This window comes from Pipistrellus kuhlii, unplaced genomic scaffold, assembly GCF_014108245.1.
Source record: "Pipistrellus kuhlii isolate mPipKuh1 unplaced genomic scaffold, mPipKuh1.p scaffold_m20_p_119, whole genome shotgun sequence".
Classification (NCBI taxonomy): domain Eukaryota; kingdom Metazoa; phylum Chordata; class Mammalia; order Chiroptera; family Vespertilionidae; genus Pipistrellus; species Pipistrellus kuhlii.
The window spans coordinates 57,019-68,822 of record NW_023425426.1 but is presented as its reverse complement, the minus strand read 5'-3'; the positions used below and the strand labels follow the sequence as shown (position 1 = coordinate 68,822).

The 11,804-nt window shown below is 39.1% G+C and overlaps 1 pseudogene; it reads right to left on the bottom strand.

Moving 5' to 3' along the window:
- Positions 1-4,833: 4,833 nt before the first annotated feature.
- LOC118716066 lies at positions 4,834-5,848 on the bottom strand (annotated as a pseudogene).
- Between the last annotated feature and the right edge of the window lie 5,956 nt (positions 5,849-11,804).

Genomic DNA, 11,804 nt, shown 5'->3' with positions numbered 1-11,804 from the left:
AGGGTCTACTGTAAAAATAAAGAAATAGGAAGTGAAGAAGGAACACGGGTATAGAATAAAAATGGCGTCAAATGTGTACCTATCAATAATAACCTTAAATGTAAATGGATTAAATGCTCCAATCAAAAGACATAAGGTAACAGATTGGATAAGAAAACAAGACCCATACATCTGTTGTCTACAAGAAACCCACCTCAGAAAAAAAGATGCACACAGACTGAGGGTGAAGGGATGGAAAAAAGTTTTCCAGGCAAATGGAAATGAAAAAAAAGCTGGGGTAGCAATACTTATATCTGACAAATTAGATCTCAGAGTGAAGGACATAATAAGAGATAATGAAGGCCATTTCATAATACTAAAGGGAACAATCCAACAAGAAGAAATAACCCTGGTAAATATATATGCACCCAATACAGGAGCAACCAAATACATAAAAAAACTGCTGGAGGACATTAAGAGAGAGATTAATAGCAATACAATCATAGTAGGAGATTTTAATACCCCACTGTCACCCTTCGACAAATCATCTAAACAAAAAAACAGCAAAGAAATATCGATCCTAAGTGACTCACTAGACCAGATGGAATTAATTGACATCTTCAGAACACTCCACCCCAAAGCCACAGAATATACATTCTTCTCAAGTGCACATGGGACATTCTCAAAGATAGACCACATTTTGGGTCATAGGCAAAGTCTCTTCAAATTCAAGAAGATAGAAATCATATCAAGTATCTTCTCAGACCATAATGGCATAAAACTGGAAATTAACTACAATAAAAATAATCCAAAGAAATCAAACACATGGAGACTAAACAGCACGCTATTAAACAAGGACTGGGTTACCAGAGAAATCAAGGAAGAAATTAAAAACATCCTGGAAACAAATGACAATGAAAACACAACAATCCAAAATCTATGGGACACAGCAAAAGCAGTCTTGAGAGGGAAGTTCATATCCTTACAAGCCTATTGCAAAAAACTAGAAAAAGGGGTAACAGATGATCTAACTCTACAACTCAAAGAGTTAGAAAAGGAGCAACAAGAAAAGCCCAGTGTAAGCAGAAGGAAGGAAATAACAAAAATCAGAGCACAGATAAACGACATAGAGACCAAAAAAACAATACATAAGATCAACAAAACCAAGAGCTGGTTCTTTGAAAGAATAAACAAGATAGATGAACCTCTAGCCAGGCTAACTAAGAAACAAAGAGAGAGGACCCAAATAAACAAAATCAGAAATGAAAGAGGTGAAATAACAACAGACCCCAACGAAATACAACGGATTGTTACAAAATACTACGAACAACTCTATTCCAACAAACTGAACAACCTGGAGGAAATGGACATATTCCTAGAAAAATACAAACTTCCAAAACTCGATCAGGAAGAATCTAAAAATCTCAATAGACCAGTGACTTGGGAAGAAATTGAAACAGTCATCAGAAAGCTTCCAGCAAACAAAAGCCCAGGGCCAGATGGCTTCACAGGAGAGTTTTACCAAACATTCAAGGAAGAACTAAAACCTATCCTCCTCAGACTTTTCCAAAAAATTCAAGAGGAAGGAACACTTCCAAACTCCTTCTATGAAGCCAGCATCACCCTAATACCAAAACCAGATAAAGACAACTCAATGAAAGAGAATTACAGGCCAATATCCCTCATGAACATAGATGCCAAAATCCTCAACAAAATCCTAGCAAATCGGCTCCAGCAGAGCATCACAAAGATCATACACCATGACCAAGTAGGATTTATTCCAGGAATGCAAGGATGGTACAATATCCGCAAATCAATAAACGTGATACATCACATAAACAAATTGAAAGATAAAAATCATATAGTCATATCAATTGATGCAGAAAAAGCATTCGATAAAATCCAACACCCTTTCCTGATAAAAACTCTTAACAAAGTGGGAGTACAAGGATCATACCTCAACATAATAAAAGCTATATATGATAAACCCACAGCCAACATTATACTCAATGGGCAAAAACTAAAACCATTCCCTCTAAGAACAGGAACAAGACAGGGATGCCCACTTTCGCCACTCCTGTTTGACATAGTACTGGAAGTACTAGCCATTGCAATTAGACAAGAGGACGAAATAAAAGGCATCCAAATTGGAAAAGAAGAAGTAAAGTTATCCTTATTTGCAGATGACATGATATTGTACATAAAGAACCCAAAAGACTCCATTAAGAAACTAATTGACTTAATAAATGAATTTGGCAATGTAGCAGGATACAAAATTAACGCCAAGAAATCCATGGCATTTCTATACACCAACAGTGAAACTACAGAAACAGAGACTAAAAAAGCAATTCCATTTACCATCGCACCAAAAAAATTAAGATACCTAGGAATAAATTTAACTAAGGAAGTAAAGGATCTATATGCAGAAAATTACACGACATTGAAAAAAGAGATAGAGGATGATGTAAGGAGATGGAAGAACATACCATGTTCATGGATTGGTAGAATCAACATCATCAAAATGTCCATACTTCCTAAAGCAATCTATAGGTTCAATGCACTCCCCATTAAAATACCAAGTGCATATTTCACTGACCTAGAAAGAACTCTCCAACAGTTCATTTGGAACAATAAAAGACCCCGAATAGCCACAGCAATCCTGAGAAAGAAGGGTAAAGTAGGAGGGATCTCAATACCGGACTTCAAACTGTATTACAAAGCCACTGTTCTCAAAACAGCCTGGTACTGGCACAAGAACAGACATATAGATCAATGGAATAGAATCGAGAACCCAGATATCAACCCAAATCAATATGCTCAATTAATATTTGACAAAGGAGGAAAGAATATACAATGGAGTCAAGACAGTTTCTTCAATAAATGGTGTTGGGAAAATTGGGTAGACACATGCAAAAGAATGAAACTAGATCACCAACTTACACCATACACAAAAATAAACTCAAAATGGATACAGGACTTAAACATCAGACGGGAAACCATAAAAATACTAGAAGCATCCTCAGGCAGCAAAATCTCAGACGTATGCCAAAAGAACTTCTTCACTGATACTGCCCCTAGGGCAATGGAAGCTAAAGAGAAAATAAACAAATGGGACTACATCAAAATAAAAAGCTTTTTTACAGCAAAAGAAACCATCAACAAAACAACAAGAAAGCCCACGGTGTGGGAGAACATATTTGCAAATAACACCACTGATAAAGGTTTAATCTCTAACATCTACAGACAGCTGATACAACTAAATAAAAGGAAGATGAATGATCCAATTAAGAAATGGGCAAGGGACCTAAATAGAATATTTTCAAAAGAAGACAGAAGGAAGGCCAAAAGGCACATTAAAACATGCTCAAAGTCACTAATTATACAAGAGATGCAAATCAAAACAACAATGCGGTACCATCTCACACCTGTCAGAATGGCCAACATCAACAAATCGACAAACGACAAGTGTTGGCGAGGTTGCGGAGAAAAAGGAACCCTCGTGCACTGCTGGTGGGAATGCAGACTGGTGCAACCACTGTGGAGAACAGTGTGGAGTTTCCTCAAAAAACTGAAAATGGAACTCCCATTTGACCCAGTAATCCCACTCCTAGGAATATATCCCAAGAAACTAGAAACACCAATCAGAAAGGATATATGCACCCCTATGTTCATAGCAGCACAATCTACAATAGCCAGAATTTGGAAACAGCCTAGGTGCCCGTCAGCAGATGATTGGATCCAAAAACTATGGTACATCTACACAATGGAATACTATGCTGCCATAAAGAAGAAGGAATTCTCATCATTTGCAGCAACCTGGATGGAATTGGAGAACATCATGCTGAGTGAAATAAGCCAATCAATGAAAGAGAAACACCACATGACCTCACTCATTTGTGGATAATAAAGAGCATTATAAACTGATGAACCAAAAGATAGATATAGAGACAGTAAAGCAACAAGCAGATTGTCAAATTACAGCGGGGAGGGGAGGAGGATCTGGGGGAGATAATAGATCAACCGAAGGACTTGTATACATGCATATAAGTACAACCAATGGACATAAAACTATGGGGAGGGAGGGGATATGGGGGAGGGAGGGAGGGGGGCAAAAAAAAATCATTAAAATATGTAAAATTAATAAATTAATTAATTAAAAAAAAATATATTCTACTGAGAAAAAAATATATATATATATATATTTTCTTAAAAAAATAAGAGTTCTGTTCTTGCCCAGCTGGTGTGGCTCAGATATTGAGTGTTGACCCAGGAACCAAAAGGTCAATGGTTCGATTCTCTGTCAGGGCACATGCCCTGTTGTGTGCTTGATCCCCAGGAGGAGTGTGCAGAAAGCAGCTGATCAATGATGTTTCTCTCTCATTGATGTTTCTCTTTCCCTAAAAATGAATAAAACCATATTTTTTAATTTTTTTTAAATTATCTTTGTACATATAACATTACCCCCCACTCCCATACATCCTCTTCCTCCCCAGAGTTTTTTGTCCATTGGTTGTACTTATATGCATGTATACAAGTTCTTCGGTTGATCTCTTATCTCCCCCAGATCTCCCTAACCTCCCCGCTGTAATTAGACAGTCTGCTTGTTGCTTTAATGTCGCTTTATCTATCTTTTGGTTCATCAGTTTATAATATTCTTAATTATCCATAAATAAGTGAGGTCATGTGGTGTTTCTCTTTCATTGACTGGCTTATTTCACTCAGCATGATGTTCTCCAATTCCATCCACTGCCTTAAAGGATGACCTGAGATTTTTGTTTTTGTTTTTGTTTTGTTTTTGTTTTTGTTTTTTAAATCACTGCCTTAAAAGAAGGCCTGAGATTTTTTTTTCTTCTCTTTTCAGCAGAGAAGTTTTATTCCTTATAAGGACAAACAACTGAAACCACACCCATGGCCTTTACAGACTCAAAACAAAGCAGCCATTTAAAGCATTATATATTGAAGGACAAGACATATAATGGTGAAATGCTTCACCATCTGAAGTTTACATCAAACTCCTCAATCGACAGCTGAACTCAGCTAGCGCTTGGGTGTGATCAAGAGGGAATACAGCTACAGAACCAAAAGAGAACAGTTGTTGTCTACAACACAAGCATTTTCAGACTACATTGGTAGGGGTGTGTTTCGGTAGTGAAGGGCAGAGGGGAGAAGAGCTCATTCCTTCCCACAGGACATCAGGCTGCCTTGCAGAGGGCCACAGCAGAGAAGTGGACTTCCCCCTGCTCACGCTCAGTGAATTCTCTGGAGACCTTGGCAGCATCCTGCAGCAGTGAGTCCTCTGCGCTGGTGCCGTGGTTCAGTGGGAAAGGCATGCGTCCAACAAGTTCATAGAGGTGGCCATCCATGTTGTTGAACAGAATAAAGTGAAAGTTCACTTTGTCATCTACCCGACACTGGCCTTCCTGGGCCACAGCGTCATGGGCTGTCTGAATGGCCTCATTCTTTTCAAAGCATTTTGCTCTGTCTTCGGGGGACAACTTCTCCGTTTCAGAAAGAAACTTTTTCAGAAAGAAACCCATCCTCAAATTACCGTTGGTCTTGATTGTTGGCCAAGGCATATATAAGTCCAATGGTGCCACAGGAGTTCCCAATGGTCTGCCTCATAAAGTACACCTTAGGGCTGACATCTTTTCCTTTTAGTTCTTCCATCTGATTTTTTCCTGAATTTTTCATGCTGGTTGGTGAGCAGAAAGAGCACCAGCAGCGTGCAGGCGGGAGCGAGCACTGAGCACAGCACGTCCTCCTCCAGCCCCAGCACATCCACAAAGCGCCACTGGCCAGCCACCCCCAGCCGGGCTAGCACCTCAGGGTTGATCTCCATGGGTTTGAGCTGCATCTTCGCGGAACACAGGTGAGCGAGGTCGCAGGAAAGGAGGACAAACAGCCAAGACCTGAGTTTGTTTTTTAATTACTGACTTAAAGGAAGACCTGAGATTTTTGTTTTTGTTTTTTAGTTTGTTTGTTTGTTTTAAAATATATATTTTATTGGGAGGAGAGACAAGATGGCGACTGAACAGACAGACTTGTTCTGACCCTGGTCCCACAACAGATAATAGCAGCGTCTGAAATGATATAGAAACCAAAGAAAAAATACATAAGATCAACAAAACCAACAGCTGGTTCTTTGAAAGGATAAACAAGATTGATGAACCTCTAGCCAGGCTAACCAAGAAACAAAGAGAGAGGACACAAATAAACAAAATCAGAAATGAAAGAGGTGAATAACAGACCCCGCCAAAATACAACGGATTGTTACAAAATACTACGAACAACTCTATTCCAACAAACTGAACAACCTGGAGGAAATGGACATATTCCTAGAAAAATACAAACTTCCAAAACTCAATCAGGAAGAATCTAAAAATCTCAATAGACCTGTGACTGGGGAAGAAATTGAAACAGTCATCAAAAATCTTCCAGCAAACAAAAGCCCAGCGCCAGATGGCTTCACAGGAGAGTTTTACCAAACATTCAAGGAAGAACTAAAAACTATCCTCCTCAGACTATTCCAAAAAATCCAAGAGGAAGGAACACTTTCAAACTCCTTCTATGAAGCCAGCATCACCCTAATACCAAAACCTGATAAAGACAACTCAATGAAAGAGAATTACAGGCCAATATCCCTCATGAACATAGAAGCCAAAATCCTCAACAAAATTCTAGCAAATTGACTCCAGAAGAACATGACAAAGATCATACACCATGACCAAGTAGGATTTATTCCAGGAATGCAAGGATGGTACAATATCCGCAAATCACATAAACAAATTGAAAGATAAAAATCATATAGTCATATCAATTGATGCAGAAAAAGCATTTGATAACATCCAACACACTTTCCTGATAAAAACTCTCAACAAGGTGGGAGTACAAGGATCATACCTCAGCATAATAAAAGCTATATATGATAAACCCACAGCCAACATTATACTCAATGGGCAAAAACTAAAACCATTCCCTCTAAGAACAGGAACAAGACAGGGATGCCCACTCTCGCCACTCCTGTCTGACATAGTACTGGAATTACTAGCCATTGCAATTACGCAAGAAGAAGAAAGGAAAGGCATCCAAATTGGAAAAGAAGAAGTAAAGTTATCCTTATTTGCAGATGATATGATATTGTACATAAAAACCTCAAAAGACTCCATTAAAAAAACTAATTGACTTAATAAATGAATTTGGCAATGTAGCAGGATACAAAATTAACGCCAAGAAATCCATGGCATTTCTATACAGCAACAGAGAAACTGCAGAAACAGAGACTAAAAAAGCAATTCCATTTACCATCGCACCAAACAAATTAAGATACCAAGGAATAAATTTAACTAAGGAAGTAAAAGACCTATATGCGGAAAACTACACGACACTGAAAAAAGAGAGAGAGGAAGATGTAAAGAGATGGAAGAACATACCATGTTCATGGATTGGTAGAATCAACATCATCAAAATGACCATACTTCCTAAAGCAATCTATAGGTTCAATGCACTCCCCATTAAAATACCAATGGCATATTTCACTGACCGAGAAAAAACTCTCCAAAAGTTTATTTGGAACAATAAAAGACACCAAATAGCCACAGCAATCCTGAGAAAGAAGAGTAAAGTGGTATGGATCTCAATACCAGACTTCAAACTGTATTACATAGCCACTGTTCTCAAAACAGCCTGGTACTGGCACAAGAACAGACATATAGATCAATGGAATAGAATCGAGAACCCAGATAACAACCCAAATCACTATGCTCAATTAATATTTGACAAAGGAGGCATGAATATACTATGGAGTCAAGACAGTTTCTTCAATAAGTGGTGGTGGGAAAATTGGACAGACACATGCAAAAGAATAAAACTAGATCACCAACTTACACAATACACAAATGTAAACTCAAAATGGATACAGGACTTAAACATCAGAAGGGAAACCATAAAAATACTAGGAGCATCCACAGGCTGCAAAATCTCTGACATATGCCAAAAGAACTCCACTGATACTGCCCCTAGAGCAATGGAAGAGAAAGTGAAAATAAACAAATGGGATTACATCAAAATTAAAAGCTTTTTTACAGCAAAAGAAACCATCAACAAAACAACAAGAAATCCCACTGTGTGGGAGAACATATTTGCAAATGTTCCCACTGATAAAGGTTTAATCTCCAACATCTACAGACAGCTTATACAACTAAGTAAAAGGAAAATGAATGATCCAATTAAAAAATGGGGAATGGACCTAAATAGAATATTTTCAAAAGAAGACAGAAGGGAGGCCAAAAGGCACATTAAAACATGCTCAAAGTCACTAATTATCCGAGAGATGCAAATCAAAACAATAATGCGATACCATCTCACACCTGTCAGAATGGCCAACATCAACAAATCAACAAATAACAAGTGTTGGCGAGGTTTTGGAGAAAAAGGAACCCTCGTGCACTGCTGGTGGGAATGCAGACTGGTGCAACCACTGTGGAGAACAGTGTGGAGTTTCCTCAAAAAACTGAAAATGGAACTCCCATTTGACCCAGTAATCCCACTCCTGGGAATATATCCCAAGAAACTAGAAACACCAATCAGATAGGATATACGCACCCCTATGTTCATAGCAGCACAATCTACAATAGCCAGAATTTGGAAACAGCCTAGGTGCCAGTCAGCAGATGATTGGATCCAAAAACTATGGAACATCTACACAATGCTGCCATAAAAAAGAAGGAATTCTCATCATTTGCAGCAACCTGGGTGGAAATGGAGAACATCATACTGAGTGAAATAAGCCAATCAATGAAAGAGAAACACCACATGACCTCACTCATTTATGGATAATAAAGAACATTATAAACTGATGAACCAAATGATAGATATAGAGACAGTAAAGCAATAAGAACACTGTCAAATTACAGTGGGGAGGGGAGGAACATCTGATAGAGATAATAGATCAACCGAAGGACTTGTATACATGCATATAAGTACAACCAATGGACATAAAACTCTGGGGAGGGAGGGTATGTATGGGAAGGAGGGAAGGGGGCAAAAAAAAAATCAAAAAATTAATAAAATATATTTTTAAAATATAAAAATTAAAAAATTAAAAATAAAAGCAGTGTCTGAGTTTCTCAGGGAATGTTGATTGGCAGCTAAGGGGCAGTGGAACTCTCAAGGAAGGTAAGGAAGGGTCTGCTGGACAGGATTTCCTGACCAAGTGGCCAGCACTGCGGCGGCGGCGGTGACCTCTCCCGGAGCTACGGGCTCCGAGAAAAGGCTGCACCATTTTACCAGGAAAGGAGGATCTTCTCTGAGGCCTGGAAAACCCACAGCAGAGGAGTCCATCGAGCAGCCGTGATGCCCTAATTGGGGCAAACACGTGGATTCAAGGGAGTTCTTCAATCACCCACGGAAAGGTCAGAGTTTGCCGGGATAGCATGAGGGTTCTGGGTCCTGATGGTAGCAGCGGAGCTCCCACGAGGTCCCGCCTCCACTGTAGCCGTGGAGCACTGCGCGACCCCCGTGCCGATCTGCGCCCAACGAAGGCTGCAGCGAGAATCCTGCCCGGCAACACCCAGTGCTGGGTTTGGAGTAATCTTCCCCAGAAGCGGGACTTTTTTAAAATGCCAGGGGACACGGGACAGATTGTTAAGAATCGTGGCTGTCTCACCAAGGGCGAAATATCTGGACACCTTGGCACCTGTTCCCCTTCACCCCCTTGCTTCTGAATACTAGTGAAGGACTGCCCAGTTGGGCATATCCGGGGAAATTGCAGGGGGAAATTGCCTTCCTGGAAACAAGAGATCGGAGCCAGAAGAGATAGTCTCAGGGCCAGTTGGCACTCTGCCAGCTAGAGCCATAGAGAAAGAAGGCCAGAGCAACCAAAAGACTGGGAGGTGAAACCGGAAACACTGCCACCTAGGGACTGAATTACAAACTGCCTTTTTTTTTTTTTTTTTTACTTTTAATTAATCAAAAATAAATGGACACAAATAACTAAGATAAAGCCTACTTAAAATTAAGGACTACCTTACAAAACGGAGGTGCAGTGGAATGCTGGGAACTGCAAGACTGTCTGGTCCGAGAATCAAGCGTGCCATATACAATAACAAAGGAAGTGAATGACCACTACTGGACATTTTTATGCTAATTTTACTATTCTTTATTTTATTTTCATTTTTTATATCTTTTATTTAATTTTCATTTTTTTACATCTTTTACTTAAGAAACGAATTTTTTCTTTTTTCCCTACTTGATTTTACCTTTTTAATTATTACATTTTTCAATCTCTATCATCACTATTACTACTGCTATTTTGCAATTTTTGTTTCTTTTTTTTTCCCCCTCCAGTACCATTTTATTTTTTCTTTATGTTACTTTGGGAGTAACCTTCATTCTATTATATTTTAATCTCTACTATAGCATCATTCAACCCTATCTCAACTCGACCTTAATACCATCACTCTCTTACTAAACTTTACCCTTTTAGTCTCCTGTTTATCCTATCGCTTTCCAGCTTTAGTTTTTCCTCTATTCTTTCTGTATACCCCCTGCTAAAGCTCTCACTATACTTATAGACCTAAGTTTCAACCCCTGATCCAAGTGTATAAATACCACTCTCTGCACTATATTAACTAGTTAAAAAAAAAAAAAACTGTTCTCCTCTCTATCCTATTCTCATTGTTTGTGTGAATGTTGATTATTGTGAATTTTTATGCTTTTGAGCGAAATTGTTATGCTTATTCCTGTGTTGTTATTGTTGCTTTGTATTGGATCCAAAAACTATGGAACATCTACACAATGCTGCCATAAAAAAGAAGAAATTCTCATCATTTGCAGCAACCTGGATGGAATTGAAGAACATCATGCTGAGTGAAATAAGCCAATCAATGAAAGAGAAACACCACATGACCTCACTCATTTATGGATAATAAAGAACATTATAAACTGATGAACCAAAAGGTAGATATATAATAGAGACAGTAAAGCAACAAGCAGACTGTCAAATTACAGCGGGGAGTGTAGGGAGATCTGCGGGAGATAAGAGATCAACCGAAGGAATTGTATACATGCATATAAGTACAACCAATGGACATAAAACTCTGGGGAGGGAGGGTATGTATGGGAGGGAGGGGGGCAAAAAAAATTTTTTTTAATCAATAAAATATATTTTTTTAAATAAAGACAATCTTCCTAATAAAAAAATACATACATACATACATACATACATACATAAAAATATGTATATATTTTATTGATTTTTTTACAGAGAGGGAGAGAGACAGAAACATCTATGAGAGAGTCAGCGATCAGCTGCCTCTTGCACGCCCCCTACTGGGGATGTGCCTGCAACCAAGGTACATGGCCTTCATGGGAATCGAACCTGAACCCTTCAGTCAGCAGTCCAATGCTCTATCCATTGAGCCAAACCAGTTTTGGCAAGCAGAGCTTTTTAAATTAATCATCAGCCTCCGGTGGTCTTATTTTGAACCCAGGATTCGACCCAACAATGCTGCAGTCCGGTCCTGTCTTCCCAGCACAAGCCGGCTGCAGACCCTACATAGGAAATAAATGCGCTTTTCAAAACATTTTTTATCTGTGTCCCAGTGCGGAGTATCCCCTGGGTTACAATAATGGACAGCAAAATATTTCCGGTTACGCACACCAAACAAGTCAGTCGAAGACTGATGACGTGGCAATCGACCACAAATTATTCCTTGCTGGTATTACTATAAAGAAATGTTGCGCTTCCGGGTCTGCGCGTAGATGTGTGGCGCAGAGATGTGTGACGCGTAGGCGCGTAGTGCATAGGCGCCTAGTGCGTAGGCGCA